The sequence below is a fragment of the Phyllobates terribilis genome, unplaced genomic scaffold, assembly GCF_046119375.1.
Source record: "Phyllobates terribilis strain yellow unplaced genomic scaffold, ASM4611937v1 Scaffold_6__1_contigs__length_29720123, whole genome shotgun sequence".
Taxonomy (NCBI): Eukaryota; Metazoa; Chordata; class Amphibia; order Anura; family Dendrobatidae; genus Phyllobates; species Phyllobates terribilis.
The window spans coordinates 18,294,797-18,320,336 of record NW_027362766.1 but is presented as its reverse complement, the minus strand read 5'-3'; positions in this window follow the sequence as shown (position 1 = coordinate 18,320,336).

The following is a 25,540-nucleotide window of genomic DNA, read 5'->3' as shown; positions in this document are numbered from 1 at the left end:
GATGTAATCGGATGATGTCATAAACAAGTGATGATTTCCTAATCAACTGATGTCATCTGATGATGTCATAATAAACTGATGATGTCATCTGATGATGTCATAATCAACTGATGATGTCATCTGATCATGTCATAATCAACTGATGATGTCATCTGATGTCATAATCAACTGATGATGTCATCTGATGATGTCATAATCAACTGATGATGTCATAATTAACTGATGTCATCTGATGATGTCATGATCAACTGATGATGTCATGTTCATCTGATGATGTCATGATCAACTGATGATGTCATGATCAACTGATGATGTCATCTGATGTCATGATGAACTGATGATGTCATCTGATGATGTCATCTGATGATGTGATAATCAACTGATGATGTCATCTGATGATGTCATAATCAACTGATGATGTCATCTGATGATGTCATAATCAACTAATGATGTCATCTGACGATGTCATAATCAACTGATGTCATCTGATGATGTCATTATCAACTGATGTCATCTGATGATGTCATAATCAACTGATGATGACATCTGATGATGTCATAATCAACTGATGTCATCTGATGATGTCATAATCAACTGATGTCATCTGATGTCATAATCAACTGATGATGTCATCTGATGTCATAATCAACTGATGTCATCTCATGTCATAATCAACTGATGATGTCATCTGATGTCATAATCAACTGATGATGTCATCTGATGATGTCATAATCAACTGATGATGTCATCTGTTGATGTCATAATCAACTCATGATGTCATCTGATGTCATAATCAACTGATGATGTCGTCCGATGTCATAATCAACTGATGTCATCTGATGTCATAATCAACTGATGATGTCATCTGATGATGTCATTATCAACTGATGTCATCTGATGATGTCATAATCAACTGATGATGTCATCTGATGATGTCATAATCAACTGATGTCATCTGATGATGTCATAATAAACTGATGTCATAATCAACTGATGATGTCGTCCGATGTCATAATCAACTGATGTCATCTGATGTCATAATCAACTGATGATGTCATCTGATGTCATAATCAACTGATGTCATCTCATGTCATAATCAACTGATGATGTCATCTGATGTCATAATCAACTGATGATGTCATCTGATGATGTCAGAATCAACTGATGATGTCATCTGATGATGTCATAATCAACTGATGATGTCATCTGATGTCATAATCAACTGATGATGTCATCTGATGATGTCATAATCAACTGATGATGTCATCTGATGATGTCATAATCAACTGATGATGTCATCTGATGATGTCATAATCAACTGATGATGTCATCTGATGTTGTCACAATCAACTGATGATGTCATCTGACGGTGTCATACTCAGCTGATGATGTAATCGGATGATGTCATAAACAAGTGATGATTTCCTAATCAACTGATGTCATCTGATGATGTCATAATCAACTGATGATGTCATCTGATGTCGTGATAATCAACTGATGATGTAATCTGATGATGTCATAATCAACTGATGATGTCATCTGATGATGTCATAATCAACTGATGATGTCATCTGATGATGTCATAATCAACTGATGATGTCATCTGATGATGTCGTAATTAACTGATAATGTCATCTGATGATTTCATAATCAACTGATGATGTCATCTGATGATGTCATAATCAACTGATGACGTCATCTGAAGATGTCATAATCAACTGATGATGTCATCTGATGATGTCATATTCAACTGATGATGTCATCTGATGATGTCATATTCAACTGATGATGTCATCTGATGTCATATTCAACTGATGATGTCATCTGATGTCATAATCAACTGATGATGTCATCTGATGATGTCATAATCAACTGATGATGACATCTGATGATGTCATAATCAACTGATGTCATCTGACGGTGTCATAATCAACTGATGATGTCATCTGACGATGTCATAATCAACTGATGATGTCATCTGATGATGTCATTATCAACTGATGTCATCTGATGATGTCATAATCAACTGATGATGACATCTGATGATGTCATAATCAACTGATGTAATCTGATGATGTCATAATCAACTGATGTCATAATCAACTGATGATGTCGTCCGATGTCATAATCAACTGATGTCATCTGATGTCATAATCAACTGATGATGTCATCTGATGATGTCATTATCAACTGATGTCATCTGATGATGTCATAATCAACTGATGATGTCATCTGATGATGTCATAATCAAATGATGTCATCTGATGATGTTATAATCAACTGATGATGTCATCTGATGTTGTCACAATCAACTGATGATGTCATCTGACGGTGTCATACTCAACTGATGATGTAATCGGATGATGTCATAAACAAGTGATGATTTCCTAATCAACTGATGTCATCTGATGATGTCATAATAAACTGATGATGTCATCTGATGATGTCATAATCAACTGATGATGTCATCTGATCATGTCATAATCAACTGATGATGTCATCTGATGTCATAATCAACTGATGATGTCATCTGATGATGTCATAATCAACTGATGATGTCATAATTAACTGATGTCATCTGATGATGTCATGATCAACTGATGATGTCATGTTCATCTGATGATGTCATGATCAACTGATGATGTCATGATCAACTGATGATGTCATCTGATGTCATGATGAACTGATGATGTCATCTGATGATGTCATCTGATGATGTGATAATCAACTGATGATGTCATCTGATGATGTCATAATCAACTGATGATGTCATCTGATGATGTCATAATCAACTAATGATGTCATCTGACGATGTCATAATCAACTGATGTCATCTGATGATGTCATTATCAACTGATGTCATCTGATGATGTCATAATCAACTGATGATGACATCTGATGATGTCATAATCAACTGATGTCATCTGATGATGTCATAATCAACTGATGTCATCTGATGTCATAATCAACTGATGATGTCATCTGATGTCATAATCAACTGATGTCATCTCATGTCATAATCAACTGATGATGTCATCTGATGTCATAATCAACTGATGATGTCATCTGATGATGTCATAATCAACTGATGATGTCATCTGTTGATGTCATAATCAACTCATGATGTCATCTGATGTCATAATCAACTGATGATGTCGTCCGATGTCATAATCAACTGATGTCATCTGATGTCATAATCAACTGATGATGTCATCTGATGATGTCATTATCAACTGATGTCATCTGATGATGTCATAATCAACTGATGATGTCATCTGATGATGTCATAATCAACTGATGTCATCTGATGATGTCATAATAAACTGATGTCATAATCAACTGATGATGTCGTCCGATGTCATAATCAACTGATGTCATCTGATGTCATAATCAACTGATGATGTCATCTGATGTCATAATCAACTGATGTCATCTCATGTCATAATCAACTGATGATGTCATCTGATGTCATAATCAACTGATGATGTCATCTGATGATGTCAGAATCAACTGATGATGTCATCTGATGATGTCATAATCAACTGATGATGTCATCTGATGTCATAATCAACTGATGATGTCATCTGATGATGTCATAATCAACTGATGATGTCATCTGATGATGTCATAATCAACTGATGATGTCATCTGATGATGTCATAATCAACTGATGATGTCATCTGATGTTGTCACAATCAACTGATGATGTCATCTGACGGTGTCATACTCAGCTGATGATGTAATCGGATGATGTCATAAACAAGTGATGATTTCCTAATCAACTGATGTCATCTGATGATGTCATAATCAACTGATGATGTCATCTGATGTCGTGATAATCAACTGATGATGTAATCTGATGATGTCATAATCAACTGATGATGTCATCTGATGATGTCATAATCAACTGATGATGTCATCTGATGTCATAATCAACTGATGATGTCATCTGATGATGTCATAATCAACTGATGATGTCATAATTAACTGATGTCATCTGATGATGTCATGATCAACTGATGATGTCATGTTCATCTGATGATGTCATGATCAACTGATGATGTCATGATCAACTGATGTCATCTGATGTCATGATGAACTGATGATGTCATCTGATGATGTCATCTGATGATGTGATAATCAACAGATGATGTCATCTGATGATGTCATAATCAACTGATGATGTCATCTGATGATGTCATAATCAACTAATAATGTCATCTGATGATGTCATAATCAACTGATGATGTCATCTGATGATGTCATAATCAACTGATGATGTCATCTGATGTCATAATCAACTGATGTTGTCATCTGATGTCATAATCAACTGATAATGTCATCTGATGTTTGTCATAATCAACTGATGATGTCATCTGATGATGTCATCTGATGATGTCATCATCAATTGATGATGTCATCTGACGATGTCATCATCAACTGATGATGTCATGATCAACTGATGATGTCATCTGATGTCATAATTAACTGATGATGTCATCTGATGATGTCATAATCAACTGATGATGTCATCTGATGATGTCATAATCATCTGATGATGTCATAATCAACTGATGATGTCATCTGATGATGTCTTCATAATCAACTGATGATGTCATCTGATGATGTTGTCATAATCAACTGATGTCACCTGATGATGTCTTAATCAACTGATGATGTCAGCTGAAGATGTCGTCATATTCAACTGATGATGTCATCTGATGATGTCATAATCAACTGATGTCATCTGATGATGTCATCATAATCAACTTATGTCATCTGATAATGTCATAATCAACTGATGATGTCATCTGATGATGTCGTAATTAACTGATAATGTCATCTGATGATGTCATAATCAAATGATGATGTCATAATCAACTGATGTCATCTGATGTCATGATCAACTGATGATGTCATAATCATCTGATGGTGTCATGACCAACTTATGATGTAATCTGATGTCATAATCAACTGATGATGTAATCTGATGATGTCATAATAAACTGATGATGTCATCTGATGATGTCATAATCAACTGATGATGTCATAATCAACTGATGTCATCTGATGATTTCATAATCAACTGATGATGTCATCTGATGATGTCATAATCAACTGATGACGTCATCTGAAGATGTCATAATCAACTGATGATGTCATCTGATGATGTCATATTCAACTGATGATGTCATCTGATGATGTCATATTCAACTGATGATGTCATCTGATGTCATATTCAACTGATGATGTCATCTGATGTCATAATCAACTGATGATGTCATCTGATGATGTCATAATCAACTGATGATGACATCTGATGATGTCATAATCAACTGATGTCATCTGACGGTGTCATAATCAACTGATGATGTCATCTGACGATGTCATAATCAACTGATGATGTCATCTGATGATGTCATTATCAACTGATGTCATCTGATGATGTCATAATCAACTGATGATGACATCTGATGATGTCATAATCAACTGATGTAATCTGATGATGTCATAATCAACTGATGTCATAATCAACTGATGATGTCGTCCGATGTCATAATCAACTGATGTCATCTGATGTCATAATCAACTGATGATGTCATCTGATGATGTCATTATCAACTGATGTCATCTGATGATGTCATAATCAACTGATGATGTCATCTGATGATGTCATAATCAAATGATGTCATCTGATGATGTTATAATCAACTGATGATGTCATCTGATGTTGTCACAATCAACTGATGATGTCATCTGACGGTGTCATACTCAACTGATGATGTAATCGGATGATGTCATAAACAAGTGATGATTTCCTAATCAACTGATGTCATCTGATGATGTCATAATAAACTGATGATGTCATCTGATGATGTCATAATCAACTGATGATGTCATCTGATCATGTCATAATCAACTGATGATGTCATCTGATGTCATAATCAACTGATGATGTCATCTGATGATGTCATAATCAACTGATGATGTCATAATTAACTGATGTCATCTGATGATGTCATGATCAACTGATGATGTCATGTTCATCTGATGATGTCATGATCAACTGATGATGTCATGATCAACTGATGATGTCATCTGATGTCATGATGAACTGATGATGTCATCTGATGATGTCATCTGATGATGTGATAATCAACTGATGATGTCATCTGATGATGTCATAATCAACTGATGATGTCATCTGATGATGTCATAATCAACTAATGATGTCATCTGACGATGTCATAATCAACTGATGTCATCTGATGATGTCATTATCAACTGATATCATCTGATGATGTCATAATCAACTGATGATGACATCTGATGATGTCATAATCAACTGATGTCATCTGATGATGTCATAATCAACTGATGTCATCTGATGTCATAATCAACTGATGATGTCATCTGATGTCATAATCAACTGATGTCATCTCATGTCATAATCAACTGATGATGTCATCTGATGTCATAATCAACTGATGATGTCATCTGATGATGTCATAATCAACTGATGATGTCATCTGTTGATGTCATAATCAACTCATGATGTCATCTGATGTCATAATCAACTGATGATGTCATCTGATGATGTCATAATCAACTGATGTCATCTGATGATGTCATAATCAACTGATGATGTCATCTGATGTTGTCACAATCAACTGATGATGTCATCTGACGGTGTCATACTCAACTGATGATGTAATCGGATGATGTCATAAACAAGTGATGATTTCCTAATCAACTGATGTCATCTAATGATGTCATAATCAACTGATGATGTCATCTGATGTCGTGATAATCAACTGATGATGTAATCTGATGATGTCATAATCAACTGATGATGTCATGTGATGTCATAATCAACTGATGATGTCATCTGATGATGTCATAATCAACTGATGATGTCATAATTAACTGATGTCATCTGATGATGTCATGATCAACTGATGATGTCATGTTCATCTGATGATGTCATGATCAACTGATGAGGTCATGATGAACTGATGATGTCATCTGATGTCATGATGAACTGATGATGTCATCTGATGATGTCATCTGATGATGTGATAATCAACTGATGATGTCATCTGCTGATGTCATAATCAACTGATGATGTCATCTGATGATGTCATAATCAACTAATAATGTCATCTGATGATGTCATAATCAACTGATGCCATCTGATGTCGTGATAATCAACTGATGATGTCATCTGATGATGTCATAATCAACTGCTGATGTCATCTGATGATGTGATAATCAACTGATGATGTCATCTGATGATGTCATAATCAACTGATGATTTCATAATCAACTGATGTCATGTAATGATGTCATAATCAACTGATGATGCCATCTGATGTCGTGATAATCAACTGATGATGTCATCTGATGATGTGATAATCAACTGATGATGTCATCTGATGATGTGATAATCAACTGATGATGTCATCTGATGATGTCATAATCAACTGATGATGTCATCTGATGTCATAATCAACTGATGATGTCATCTGATGATGTCATAATCAACTGATGATGTCATCTGATGATGTGATAATCAACTGATGATGTCATCTGATGATGTCATAATCAACTGATGATGTCAGAATCAACTGATGATGTCATTTGATGTAGTCATAATCAACTGGTGATGTCATAATCAACTGATGATGTCATCTTTTGTCATCATAATCAACTGATTTCATCTGATGATGTCATAATCAACTGATGATGTCATCTGATGATGTCAGAATCAACTGATGATGTCATCTGATGATGTCATAATCAACTGATGATGTCATCTGATGTCATAATCAACTGATGATGTCATCTGATGATGTCATAATCAACTGATGATGTCATCTGATGATGTCATAATCAACTGATGATGTCATCTGATGATGTCATAATCAACTGATGATGTCATCTGATGTTGTCACAATCAACTGATGATGTCATCTGACGGTGTCATACTCAGCTGATGATGTAATCGGATGATGTCATAAACAAGTGATGATTTCCTAATCAACTGATGTCATCTGATGATGTCATAATCAACTGATGATGTCATCTGATGTCGTGATAATCAACTGATGATGTAATCTGATGATGTCATAATCAACTGATGATGTCACCTGATGATGTCATAATCAACTGATGATGTCATCTGATGTCATAATCAACTGATGATGTCATCTGATGATGTCATAATCAACTGATGATGTCATAATTAACTGATGTCATCTGATGATGTCATGATCAACTGATGATGTCATGTTCATCTGATGATGTCATGATAAACTGATGATGTCATGATCAACTGATGTCATCTGATGTCATGATCAACTTATGATGTCATCTGATGTCATGATCAACTGATGATGTCATCTGATGATGTCATCTGATGATGTGATAATCAACTGATGATGTCATCTGATGATGTGATAATCAACAGATGATGTCATCTGATGATGTCATAATCAACTGATGATGTCATCTGATGATGTCATAATCAACTAATAATGTCATCTGATGATGTCATAATCAACTGATGATGTCATCTGATGATGTCATAATCAACTGATGATGTCATCTGATGTCATAATCAACTGATGTTGTCATCTGATGTCATAATCAACTGATAATGTCATCTGATGTTTGTCATAATCAACTGATGATGTCATCTGATGATGTCATCTGATGATGTCATCATCAATTGATGATGTCATCTGACGATGTCATCATCAACTGATGATGTCATGATCAACTGATGATGTCATTTGATGTTATAATTAACTGATGATGTCATCTGATGATGTCATAATCAACTGATGATGTCATCTGATGATGTCATAATCATCTGATGATGTCATAATCAACTGATGATGTCATCTGATGATGTCTTCATAATCAACTGATGATGTCATCTGATGATGTCGTCATAATCAACTGATGTCACCTGATGATGTCTTAATCAACTGATGATGTCAGCTGAAGATGTCGTCATATTCAACTGATGATGTCATCTGATGATGTCATAATCAACTGATGTCATCTGATGATGTCATCATAATCAACTTATGTCATCTGATGATGTCATAATCAACTGATGATGTCATCTGATGATGTCGTAATTAACTGATAATGTCATCTGATGATGTCATAATCAAATGATGATGTCATAATCAACTGATGTCACCTGATGTCATGATCAACTGATGATGTCATAATCATCTGATGGTGTCATGACCAACTGATGATGTAATCTGATGTCATAATCAACTGATGATGTAATCTGATGATGTCATAATAAACTGATGATGTCATCTGATGATGTCATAATCAACTGATGATGTCATAATCAACTGATGTCATCTGATGATTTCATAATCAACTGATGATGTCATCTGATGATGTCATAATCAACTGATGACGTCATCTGAAGATGTCATAATCAACTGATGATGTCATCTGATGATGTCATATTCAACTGATGATGTCATCTGATGATGTCATATTCAACTGATGATGTCATCTGATGTCATATTCAACTGATGATGTCATCTGATGTCATAATCAACTGATGATGTCATCTGATGATGTCATAATCAACTGATGATGACATCTGATGATGTCATAATCAACTGATGTCATCTGACGGTGTCATAATCAACTGATGATGTCATCTGACGATGTCATAATCAACTGATGATGTCATCTGATGATGTCATTATCAACTGATGTCATATGATGATGTCATAATCAACTGATGATGACATCTGATGATGTCATAATCAACTGATGTAATCTGATGATGTCATAATCAACTGATGTCATAATCAACTGATGATGTCGTCCGATGTCATAATCAACTGATGTCATCTGATGTCATAATCAACTGATGATGTCATCTGATGATGTCATTATCAACTGATGTCATCTGATGATGTCATAATCAACTGATGATGTCATCTGATGATGTCATAATCAAATGATGTCATCTGATGATGTTATAATCAACTGATGATGTCATCTGATGTTGTCACAATCAACTGATGATGTCATCTGACGGTGTCATACTCAACTGATGATGTAATCGGATGATGTCATAAACAAGTGATGATTTCCTAATCAACTGATGTCATCTGATGATGTCATAATAAACTGATGATGTCATCTGATGATGTCATAATCAACTGATGATGTCATCTGATCATGTCATAATCAACTGATGATGTCATCTGATGTCATAATCAACTGATGATGTCATCTGATGATGTCATAATCAACTGATGATGTCATAATTAACTGATGTCATCTGATGATGTCATGATCAACTGATGATGTCATGTTCATCTGATGATGTCATGATCAACTGATGATGTCATGATGAACTGATGATGTCATCTGATGTCATGATGAACTGATGATGTCATCTGATGATGTCATCTGATGATGTGATAATCAACTGATGATGTCATCTGATGATGTCATAATCAACTGATGATGTCATCTGATGATGTCATAATCAACTAATGATGTCATCTGACGATGTCATAATCAACTGATGTCATCTGATGATGTCATTATCAACTGATGTCATCTGATGATGTCATAATCAACTGATGATGACATCTGATGATGTCATAATCAACTGATGTCATCTGATGATGTCATAATCAACTGATGTCATCTGATGTCATAATCAACTGATGATGTCATCTGATGATGTCATAATCAACTGATGATGTCATCTGTTGATGTCATAATCAACTGATGTCATCTCATGTCATAATCAACTGATGATGTCATCTGATGTCATAATCAACTGATGATGTCATCTGATGATGTCATAATCAACTGATGATGTCATCTGTTGATGTCATAATCAACTCATGATGTCATCTGATGTCATTATCAACTGATGATGTCATCTGATGATGTCATAATCAACTGATGTCATCTGATGATGTCATAATCAACTGATGATGTCATCTGATGTTGTCACAATCAACTGATGATGTCATCTGACGGTGTCATACTCAACTGATGATGTAATCGGATGATGTCATAAACAAGTGATGATTTCCTAATCAACTGATGTCATCTAATGATGTCATAATCAACTGATGATGTCATCTGATGTCGTGATAATCAACTGATGATGTAATCTGATGATGTCATAATCAACTGATGATGTCATGTGATGTCATAATCAACTGATGATGTCATCTGATGATGTCATAATCAACTGATGATGTCATAATTAACTGATGTCATCTGATGATGTCATGATCAACTGATGATGTCATGTTCATCTGATGATGTCATGATCAACTGATGAGGTCATGATGAACTGATGATGTCATCTGATGTCATGATGAACTGATGATGTCATCTGATGATGTCATCTGATGATGTGATAATCAACTGATGATGTCATCTGCTGATGTCATAATCAACTGATGATGTCATCTGATGATGTCATAATCAACTAATAATGTCATCTGATGATGTCATAATCAACTGATGCCATCTGGTGTCGTGATAATCAACTGATGATGTCATCTGATGATGTCATAATCAACTGATGATTTCATAATCAACTGATGTCATGTAATGATGTCATAATCAACTGATGATGCCATCTGATGTCGTGATAATCAACTGATGATGTCATCTGATGATGTGATAATCAACTGATGATGTCATCTGATGATGTGATAATCAACTGATGATGTCATCTGATGATGTCATAATCAACTGATGATGTCATCTGATGTCATAATCAACTGATGATGTCATCTGATGATGTCATAATCAACTGATGATGTCATCTGATGATGTGATAATCAACTGATGATGTCATCTGATGATGTCATAATCAACTGATGATGTCAGAATCAACTGATGATGTCATTTGATGTAGTCATAATCAACTGGTGATGTCATAATCAACTGATGATGTCATCTTTTGTCATCATAATCAACTGATTTCATCTGATGATGTCATATTCAACTGATGATGTCATCTGATGATGTCATAATCAACTGATGACGTCATCTGAAGATGTCATAATCAACTGATGATGTCATCTGATGATGTCATATTCAACTGATGATGTCATCTGATGATGTCATATTCAACTGAAGATGTCATCTGATGTCATATTCAACTGATGTCATCTGATGTCATAATCAACTGATGATGTCATCTGATGATGTCATAATCAACTGATGATGTCATCTGATGATGTCATAATCAACTGAAGTCATCTGACGGTGTCATAATCAACTGATGATGTAATCTGACGATGTCATAATCAACTGATGATGTCATCTGATGTCATTATCAACTGATGTCATCTGATGATGTCATAATCAACTGATGATGACATCTGATGATGTCATAAGCAACTGATGTCATCTGATGATGTCATAATCAACTGATGTCATAATCAACTGATGATGTCGTCCGATGTCAAAATCAACTGATGTCATCTGATGTCATAATCAACTGATGATGTCATCTGATGTCATAATCAACTGATGATGTCATCTGATGTCATAATCAACTGATGATGTCATCTGATGTCATAATCAACTGATGATGTCATCTGATGTCATAATCAACTGATGATGTCATCTGATGATGTCATAATCAACTGATGATGACATCTGATGTCATAATCAACTGATGATGTCATCTGATGTCATAATCAACTGATGATGTCATCTGATGATGTCATAATCAACTGATGATGTCATCTGATGATGTCATAATCAAATGATGTCATCTGATGATGTCATAATCAACTGATGATGTCATCTGATGTTGTCACAATCAACTGATGATGTCATCTGACGGTGTCATACTCAACTGATGTAATCGGATGATGTCATAAACAAGTGATGATTTCCTAATCAACTGATGTCATCTGATGATGTCATAATCAACTGATGAGGTCATCTGATGTCGTGATAATCAACTGATTATGTAATCTGATGATGTCATAATCAACTGATGATGTCATCTGATGATGTCATAATCAACTGATGATGTCATCTGATGTCATAATCAACTGATGATGTCATCTGATGATGTCACAATCAACTGATGATGTCATAATTAACTGATGTCATCTGATGATGTCATGATCAACTTATGATGTCATGTTCATCTGATCATGTCATGATCAACTGATGATGTCATGATCAACTGATGTCATCTGATGTCATGATGAACTGATGATGTCATCTGATGATGTCATCTGATGATGTGATAATCAACTGATGATGTCATCTGATGATGTCATAATCAACTGATGATGTCATCTGATGATGTCATAATCAACTGATGATGTCATCTGATGATGTCATTATCAACTGATGTCATCTGATGATGTCATAATCAACTGATGATGACATCTGATGATGTCATAATCAACTGACGTCATCTGATGATGTCAATATCAACTGATGTCATAATCAACTGATGATGTCGTCCGATGTCATAATCAACTGATGTCATCTGATGTCATAATCAACTGATGATGTCATCTGATGTCATAATCAACTGATGTCATCTGATGTCATAATCAACTGATGATGTCATCTGATGTCATAATCAACTGATGATGTCATCTGATGATGTCATAATCAACTGATGATGTCATCTGATGATGTCATAATCAACTCATGATGTCATCTGATGTCATAATCAACTGATGATGTCATCTGATGTCATAATCAACTGATGATGTCATCTGATGATGTGATAATCAACTGATGATGTCATCTGTTGATGTCATAATCAACTGATGATGTCATCTGATGATGTCATAATCAACTAATAATGTCATCTGATGATGTCATAATCAACTGATGATGTCATCTGATGTCATAATCAACTGATGTTGTCATCTGATGTCATAATCAACTGATGATGTCATCTGATGTCATAATCAAGTGATGTTGTCATCTGATGTTTGTCATAATCAACTGATGATGTCATCTGATGATGACATCTGATGATGTCATCTGATGATGTCATCATCAACTGATGATGTCATCTGACGATGTCATCATCAACTGATGATGTCATGATCAACTGATGATGTCATCTGATGTCATAATTAACTGATGATGTCATCTGATGATGTCATAATCAACTGATGATGTCATCTGATGATGTCATAATCATCTGATGATGTCATAATCAACTGATGATGTCATCTGATGATGTCTTCATAATCAACTGATGATGTCATCTGATGATTTCGTCATAATCAACTGATGTCATCTGATGATGTCTTAATCAACTGATGATGTCAGCTGAAGATGTCGTCATATTCAACTGATGATGTCATCTGATGATGTCATAATCAACTGATGTCATCTGATGATGTCATCATAATCAACTTATGTCATCTGATGATGTCATAATCAACTGATGATGTCATCTGATGATGTCGTAATTAACTGATAATGTCATCTGATGATGTCATAATCAAATGATGTCATAATCAACTGATGTCATCTGATGTCATGATCAACTGATGATGTCATAATCATCTGATGGTGTCATGACCAACTGATGATGTAATCTGATGTCATAATCAACTGATGATGTAATCTGATGATGTCATAATAAACTGATGATGTCATCTGATGATGTCATAATCAACTGATGTCAACTGATGATGTCATAATCAACTGATGTCATCTGATGATTTCATAATCAACTGATGATGTCATCTGATGATGTCATAATCAACTGATGACGTCATCTGAAGATGTCATAATCAACTGATGATGTCATCTGATGATGTCATATTCAACTGATGATGTCATCTGATGATGTCATATTCAACTGATGATGTCATCTGATGTCATATTCAACTGATGATGTCATCTGATGTCATAATCAACTGATGATGTCATCTGATGATGTCATAATCAACTGATGATGACATCTGATGATGTCATAATCAACTGATGTCATCTGACGGTGTCATAATCAACTGATGATGTCATCTGACGATGTCATAATCAACTGATGATGTCATCTGATGATGTCATTATCAACTGATGTCATCTGATGATGTCATAATCAACTGATGATGACATCTGATGATGTCATAATCAACTGATGTCATCTGATGATGTCATAATCAACTGATGTCATAATCAACTGATGATGTCGTCCGATGTCATAATCAACTGATGTCATCTGATGTCATAATCAACTGATGATGTCATCTGATGATGTCATTATCAACTGATGTCATCTGATGATGTCATAATCAACTGATGATGTCATCTGATGATGTCATAATCAAATGATGTCATCTGATGATGTTATAATCAACTGATGATGTTATCTGATGTTGTCACAATCAACTGATGATGTCTTCTGACGGTGTCATACTCAACTGATGATGTAATCGGATGATGTCATAAACAAGTGATGATTTCCTAATCAACTGATGTCATCTGACGGTGTCATAATCAACTGATGATGTCATCTGACGATGTCATAATCAACTGATGATGTCATCTGATGATGTCATTATCAACTGATGTCATCTGATGATGTCATAATCAACTGATGATGACATCTGATGATGTCATAATCAACTGATGTCATCTGATGATGTCATAATCAACTGATGTCATAATCAACTGATGATGTCGTCCGATGTCATAATCAACTGATGTCATCTGATGTCATAATCAACTGATGATGTCATCTGATGATGTCATTATCAACTGATGTCATCTGATGATGTCATAATCAACTGATGATGTCATCTGATGATGTCATAATCAAATGATGTCATCTGATGATGTCATAATCAACTGATGATGTCATCTGATGTTGTCACAATCAACTGATGATGTCATCTGACGGTGTCATACTCAACTGATGATGTAATCGGATGATGTCATAAACAAGTGATGATTTCCTAATCAACTGATGTCATCTGATGATGTCATAATCAACTGATGATGTAATCTGATGATGTCATAATCAACTGATGATGTCATCTGATGATGTCATAATCAACTGATGATGTCATCTGATGATGTCATAATCAACTGATGATGTCATCTGATGTCATAATCAACTGATGATGTCATCTGATGATGTCATAATCAACCCTTGATGTCATAATTAACTGATGTCATCTGATGATGTTATGATCAACTGATGATGTCATGTTCATCTGATGATGTCATGATCAACTGATGATGTCATGATCAACTGATGATGTCATCTGATGTCATGATGAACTGATGATGTCATCTGATGATGTCATCTGATGATGTGATAATCAACTGATGATGTCATCTGATGATGTCATAATCAACTGATGATGTCATCTGATGATGTCATAATCAACTAATGATGTCATCTGACGATGTCATAATCAACTGATGTCATCTGATGATGTCATAATCAACTGATGTCATCTGATGATGTCATAATCAACTGATGTCATCTGATGATGTCATAATCAACTGATGTCATCTGATGTCATAATCAACTGATGTCATCTGACGTCATAATCAACTGATGATGTCATCTGATGTCATAATCAACTGATGATGTCATCTGATGATGTCATAATCAACTGATGATGTCATCTGTTGATGTCATAATCAACTCATGATATCATCTGATGTCATAATCAACTCATGATATCATCTGATGATGTCATAATCAACTGATGATGTCATCTGATGATGTCATAATCAACTGATGATGTCATCTGATGATGTCATAATCAACTGATGATGTCATCTGATGTTGTCACAATCAACTGATGATGTCATCTGATGGTGTCATACTCAACTGATGATGTAATCGGATGATGTCATAAACAAGTGATGATTTCCTAATCAACTGATGTCATCTAATGATGTCATAATCAACTGATGATGTCATCTGATGTCGTGATGATCAACTGATGATGTAATCTGATGATGTCTTAATCAACTGATGATGTCATCTGATGATGTCATAATCAACTGATGATGTCATGTGATGTCATAATCAACTGATGATGTCATCTGATGATGTCATAATCAACTGATGATGTCATTCATAATTAACTGATGTCATCTGATGATGTCATGATCAACTGATGATGTCATGTTCATCTGATGATGTCATGATCAACTGATGATGTCATGATCAACTGATTATGTCATCTGATGTCATGATGAACTGATGATGTCATCTGATGATGTCATCTGATGATGTGATAATCAACTGATGATGTAATCTGATGATGTCATAATCAACTGATGATGTCATCTGATGATGTGATAATCAACTGATGATGTCATCTGATGATGTCATAATCAACTGATGATTTCATAATCAACTGATGTCATCTAATGATGTCATAATCAACTGATGATGCCATCTGATGTCGTGATAATCAACTGATGATGTCATCTGATGATGTGATAATCAACTGATGATGTCATCTGATGATGTCATAATCAACTTATGATGTCATCTGATGATGTCATAATCAACTGATGATGTCATCTGATGTCATAATCAACTGATGATGTCATCTGATGATGTCATAATCAACTGATGATGTCATCTGATGATGTGATAATCAACTGATGATGTCATCTGATGATGTCATAATCAACTGATGATGTCAGAATCAACTGATGATGTCATCTGATGTCGTCATAATCAACTGGTAATGTCATAATCAACTGATGATGTCATCTTTTGTCATCATAATCAACTGATTTCATCTGATGATGTCATAATCAACTGATGATGTCATCTGATGATGTCATAATCAACTGATGACGTCATCTGAAGATGTCATAATCAACTGATGATGTCATCTGATGATGTCATATTCAACTGATGATGTCATCTGATGATGTCATATTCAACTGAAGATGTCATCTGATGTTATATTCAACTGATGATGTCATCTGATGTCATAATTAGAGATGAGCGGTGTTCGACTAGAACTGTTCGCCAATCTCAAATTCGAGCTGTTTTGGGCGGTGTTCGAGTTGTTCGACGAACCCGAACGATTTGCAAAAAATTCGGCTGTTCGAGGTTATGTTCGATAACTGTTCGTGCACCAAAAGCGTGTCCTGCATGTCTGGCGCTATTTAGAGCACCAATCATGCAGGGATTGTCTGCCACTCACTGTAATGCCACAGCCATGGTCTAAAAAAAAAATCTAAAAAAAAAATGCGTGGAGCTACGCCCTATTTTTGTGTCCAGCCAGGTACAACTAGGCAGCTGGGGGCTGGAATCTGCAGCGGAGGGAGGCCCAAGCTTTCTGGGCCCCACCCGCTGCAAATTGCAGTCCGGAGCCGCCCCGGAAAATGGCGCGTTCATAGAAGCGCCATCTTCTGGCGCTGTACCCAACTCATCCAGGGCCCTGGTGCGGTGGCTCACTGGGTAATAAAGGGGTTAAGGCCAGCTTGGCATTATCAGCTGGCCCTAAGCCCGAAATTCATGGGGTCACGCCAATATTAGACATGACCACCATGAATTTCTAGTAAAGTATTTAAAAAAAACACAACACCCAGAAAAAAGTCCTTTAATTGAAATAAACACACAATTCTTTATTGTTCTAATTTAAACCATACTTACCATCACGCCCATTCCAGCTGAAGCCAACGATCTCCTGCAATAAAAGAAAAATAATAAAGCAACATCATCCTTACCTTTCCATGGCTCCCACGACAGCTTCAGTTCTGCTACATCGAGATGACAGGCTGGACCGCAGCAGAACGCTGCCATCCAGCCTGTCATCCCGCGGACACTGAGAAGCGCAGGCTTGCTTGCGCTCTGCAGTGTCTGGCTGTGACGGCATAAAGATGAGACAAGTTCATGTCCAATGAACTCGGCTCACCTCATGCACGTCACTGACAGCGTGGGAGAATTCTCCTGCACTCAGCACTTCAGCGTGAGAATTCTCCCACGCTGTCAGTGACGTACATGAGGTCAGCTGAGTTCATTGGACATGAATGAGCTCACCTCAAGCACGTCACTGACAGCGTGGGAAAATTCTCACGCTGAAGCGCTGAGTGCAGGAGAATTTTCCCACGCTGTCAGTGACGTGCATGAGGTGAGCTCATTCATGTCCAATGATCTAAGCTCACCTCATGCACGTCACTGACAGCGTGGGAAAATTCTCCTGCACTCAGCGCTACAGCGTGAGAATTCTCCCACGCTGTCAGTGACGTGCATGAGGTGAGCTCATTCATGTCCAATGAACTCAGCTGACCTCATGTACGTTACTGACAGCGTGGGAGAATTCTCACGCTGAAGTGCTGAGTGCAGGAGAATTCTCCCACGCTGTCAGTGACGTGCATGAGGTGCGCCGAGTTCATTGGACATGACCTCGGCTCATCTGGATGCCGTCACAGCCAGACACTGCAGAGCGCAAGAATGCCTGCGCTTCTCAGTGTCTGCGGGATGACAGGCTGGATGCGGTCCAGCCTGTTATCTCGATGTAGCAGAGCTGAAGCTGTCGTGGGAACCATGGAAAGGTAAGGATGAGGTTGCTTTATTATTTTTCTTTTATTGCAGGAGATCGTTGGCTTCAGCTGGAATGGGCGTGATGGTAAGTATGGTTTAATTTAGAACAATAAAGAATTGTGTCTTTATTTCAATTAAAGGACTTTATTCTGGGTGTTTGTGTTTTTTTTTTAACTTTGACTATGGGGTTAGTAATGGGGGTGTCTTATAGACGCCTCTCCATTACTAACCTGGGCTTGATGTCAGCTGGCATTATAAGCTGACATCAACCCCAACCCAACATCAACCCTGCCACCGCACCAGGGCAGCGTGGAAGAGCGAGGCTAAGTGCCAGAATTGGCGCATCCTATGGATGCGCCATTTCTGGGGCGGCTGACGGCTGGTGTTTCTAGCCTGGGAGGGGGCCAATATTCATGGCTCCCTTCCTGGGCTATTAATATCAGCCCCCAGCTGTCTGTCTAGCCTTTGCTAGCTATTAAATTAGGGGGGACCCCACGTCATTTTTTTGGGGGGGTCCTCCATTTTAATAGCTAGTAAAGGCTAGGTATTCAGCTGGGGGCTGATATTAGTAGCCTGGGAAGCTCCGTGGGTATTACCCCCTTCCCAGGCTTCAAACATCTGCCCCAGCCGTCTGCTTAACCTCCGCTAGAGACTAAAATTACGGGGAATCCCACGCCAATTTTTTTTAATAATAAATCCTTTATTTTAATACTAAATGACAAGTACAGTAACCAACACTATCACTGTACTTATTATATATGTGACTGACATGTTTCTATCTATCTAATCTATGTGTGAAGCTCTATTCTGTCTGTTATAAATTGTCGGGTACAGATGCTGAATTGCCGGCCGGCTTTCTTAAAGAGACGGTGCATGAAAACACTATTATTTTTTTTGATAAATCCTTTACACTAAATGACAATTACAGTAAGCAACACTGTCACTGTACTTCATATATATGTGACTGACATGTTTCTATCTATCTAATCTATGTGTGATTCTCTATTCCTTCTATTCTAAATTGTCGGGTACAGATGCTGAATTGCCGGCCGGCTTTTTTAAAGAGACGGTGCATGAAAACACTATTATTTTTTTTAATAAATCCTTTACACTAAATGACAAGTACAGTAAGCAACACTGTCACTGTACTTCATATATATGTGACTGACATGTTTCTATCTATCTAATCTATGTGTGATGCTCTATTCCTTCATGTCTAAATTGTCGGGTACCGGTGTATGCCGCTGCTGAATTGCCGGCCGGCTTTTTTAAAGAAAGCGTCTTCTGAGCAGTTTGTCAGCTTTTGGACACCTTTGAAGGTGTTTTCTATGTGTTCCTATGTGTTTTTGTTTGCCTGCCATTGGTTTTAACGCTGTTCGACGGTGTTCTAAGGTGTTCGATGAACAGTTCGACGAACAGTTCCTCGAACATCCCGGTGTTCGACGAACCGAACCGAACCCGAACACTACGGGGGTGGCTCAACACTAGTCATAATCAACTGATGATGTCATCTGATGTCATAATCAACTGATGATGTCATCTGATGATGTCATTATCAACTGATGTCATCTGATGATGTCATAATCAACTGATGATGACATCTGATGATGTCATAAGCAACTGATGTCATCTGATGATGTCATAATCAACTAATGATGTCATCTGACGATGTCATAATCAACTGATGTCATCTGATGATGTCATTATCAACTGATGTCATCTGATGATGTCATAATCAACTGATGATGACATCTGATGATGTCATAATCAACTGATGTCATCTGATGATGTCATAATCAACTGATGTCATCTGATGTTATAATCAACTGATGATGTCATCTGATGTCATAATCAACTGATGTCATCTGATGTCATAATCAACTGATGATGTCATCTGATGTCATAATCAACTGATGATGTCATCTGATGATGTCATAATCAACTGATGATGTCATCTGTTGGTGTCATAATCAACTCATGATGTCATCTGATGTCATAATCAACTGATGATGTCATCTGATGATGTCATAATCAACTGATGATGTCATCTGATGATGTCATAATCAACTGATGATGTCATCTGATGATGTCATAATCAACTGATGATGTCATCTGATGTTGTCACAATCAACTGATGATGTCATCTGACGGTGTCATACTCAACTGATGATGTAATCGGATGATGTCATAAACAAGTGATGATTTCCTAATCAACTGATGTCATCTAATGATGTCATAATCAACTGATGATGTCATCTGATGTCGTGATAATCAACTGATGATGTCATCTGATGATGTCATAATCAACTGATGATGTCATCTGATGATGTCATAATCAACTGATGATGTCATGTGATGTCATAATCAACTGATGATGTCATCTGATGATGTCATAATCAACTGATGATGTCATAATTAACTGATGTCATCTGATGATGTCATGATCAACTGATGATGTCATGTTCATCTGATGATGTCATGATCAACTGATGATGTCATGATCAACTGATGATGTCATCTGATGTCATGATGAACTGATGATGTCATCTGATGATGTCATCTGATGATGTGATAATCAACTGATGATGTCATCTGATGATGTCATAATCAACTGATGATGTCATCTGATGATGTCATAATCAACTAATAATGTCATCTGATGATGTCATAATCAACTGATGCCATCTGATGTCGTGATAATCAACTGATGATGTCATCTGATGATGTCATAATCAACTGATGATGTCATCTGATGATGTGATAATCAACTGATGATGTCATCTGATGATGTCATAATCAACTGATGATTTCATAATCAACTGATGTCATCTAATGATGTCATAATCAACTGATGATGCCATCTGATGTCGTGATAATCAACTGATCATGCCATCTGATGATGTGATAATCAACTGATGATGTCATCTGATGATGTGATAATCAACTGATGATGTCATCTGATGATGTCATAATCAACTGATAATGTCATCTGATGTCATAATCAACTGATGATGTCATCTGATGATGTCATAATCAACTGATGATGTCATCTGATGATGTGATAATCAACTGATGATGTCATCTGATGATGTCATAATCAACTGATGATGTCAGAATCAACTGATCATGTCATCTGATGTCGTCATAATCAACTGGTGATGTCATAATCAACTGATGATGTCATCTTTTGTCATCATAATCAACTGATTTCATCTGATGATGTCATAATCAACTGATGATGTCATCTGATGATGTCATAATCAACTGATGACGTCATCTGAAGATGTCATAATCAACTGATGATGTCATCTGATGATGTAATATTCAACTGATGATGTCATCTGATGATGTCATATTCAACTGAAGATGTCATCTGATGTCATATTCAACTGATGATGTCATCTGATGTCATAATCAACTGATGATGTCATCTGATGATGTCATTATCAACTGATGATGTAATCTGATGATGTCATAATCAACTGATGTCATCTGATGGTGTCATAATCAACTGATGATGTCAACTGACGATGTCATAATCAACTGATGATGTCATCTGGTGATGTCATTATCAACTGATGTCATCTGATGATGTCATAATCAACTGATGATGACATCTGATGATGTCATAAGCAACTGATGTCATCTGATGATGTCATAATCAACTGATGTCATAATCAACTGATGATGTCGTCCGATGTCATAATCAACTGATGTCCTCTGATGTCATAATCAACTGATGATGTCATCTGATGTCATAATCAACTGATGATGTCATCTGATGTCATAATCAACTGATGATGTCATCTGATGATGTCATAATCAACTGATGATGTCATCTGATGATGTCATAATCAACTGATGATGTCATCTGATGTCATAATCAACTGATGATGTCATCTGATGTCATAATCAACTGATGATGTCATCTGATGTCATAATCAACTGATGATGTCATCTGATGTCATAATCAACTGATGATGTCATCTGATGATGTCATAATCAACTAATGATATCATCTGATGATGTCATAATCAAATGATGTAATCTGATGATGTCATAATCAACTGATGATATCATCTGATGTTGTCACAATCAACTGATTATGTCATCTGACGGTGTCATACTCAACTGATGATATAATCGGATGAGGTCATAAACAAGTGATGATTTCCTAATCAACTGATGTCATGTGATGATGTCATAATCAACTGATGAGGTCATCTGATGTCGTGATAATCAACTGATGATGTAATCTGATGATGTCATAATCAACTGATGATGTCATCTGATGATGTCATAATCAACTGATGATGTCATCTGATGTCATAATCAACTGATGATGTCATCTGATGATGTCATAATCAACTGATGATGTCATAATTAACTGATGTCATCTGATGATGTCATGATCAACTGATGATGTCATGTTCATCTGATGAAGTCATGATCAACTGATGATGTCATGATCAACTGATGTCATCTGATGTCATGATCAACTGATTATGTCATCTGATGATGTCATCTGATGATGTGATAAGCAACTGATGATGTAATCTGATGATGTCATAATCAACTGATGATGTCATCTGATGATGTCATAATCAACTAATGATGTCATCTGACGATGTCATAATCAACTGATGTCATCTGATGATGTCATTATCAACTGATGTCATCTGATGATGTCATAATCAACTGATGATGACATCTGATGATGTCATAATCAACTGATGTCATCTGATGATGTCATAATAAACTGATGTCATAATCAACTGATGATGTCGTCCGATGTCATAATCAACTGATGTCATCTGATGTCATAATCAACTGATGATGTCATCTGATGTCATAATCAACTGATGTCATCTGATGTCATAATCAACTGATGATGTCATCTGATGTCATAATCAACTGATGATGTCATCTGATGATGTCATAATCAACTGATGATGTCATCTGATGATGTCATAATCAACTCATGATGTCATCTGATGTCATAATCAACTGATGATGTCATCTGATGATGTCATAATCAACTGATGATGTCATCTGATGATGTCATAATCAACTGATTATGTCATCTGATGATGTAATAATCAACTGATGATGTCATCTGATGTAATTAATCAACTGATGATGTCATCTGATGATGTCATAATCAACTGATGATGTCATAATTAACTGATGTCATCTGATGATGTCATGATCAACTGATGATGTCATGTTCATCTGATGATGTCATGATCAACTGATGATGTCATGATCAACTGATGATGTCATCTGATGTCATGATGAACTGATGATGTCATCTGATGATGTCATCTGATGATGTGATAATCAACTGATGATGTCATCTGATGATGTCATAATCAACTGATGATGTCATCTGATGATGTCATAATCAACTAATAATGTCATCTGATGATGTCATAATCAACTGATGATGTCATCTGATGTCATAATCAACTGATGTTGTCATCTGATGTCATAATCAACTGATGATGTCATCTGATGATGTCATAATCAAGTGATGTTGTCATCTGATGTTTGTCATAATCAACTGATGATGTCATCTGATGATGTCATCTGATGATGTCATCATCAACTGATGATGTCATCTGATGATGTCATCATCAACTGATGATGTCATCTGACGATGTCATCATCAACTGATGATGTCATGATCAACTGATGATGTCATCTGATGTCATAATTAACTGATGATGTCATCTGATGATGTCATAATCAACTGATGATGTCATCTGATGATGTCATAATCATCTGATGATGTCATAATCAACTGATGATGTCATCTGATGATGTCTTAATCAACTGATGATGTCATGTGTTGTCGTCATAATCAACTGATTATGTCATCTGAGGTCGTCATAATCAACTGAAGATGTCATTTTATGACGTCATAATAAACTGATGATGTCATCTAATGTCGTGATAATCAACTGATGATGTCATCTGAAG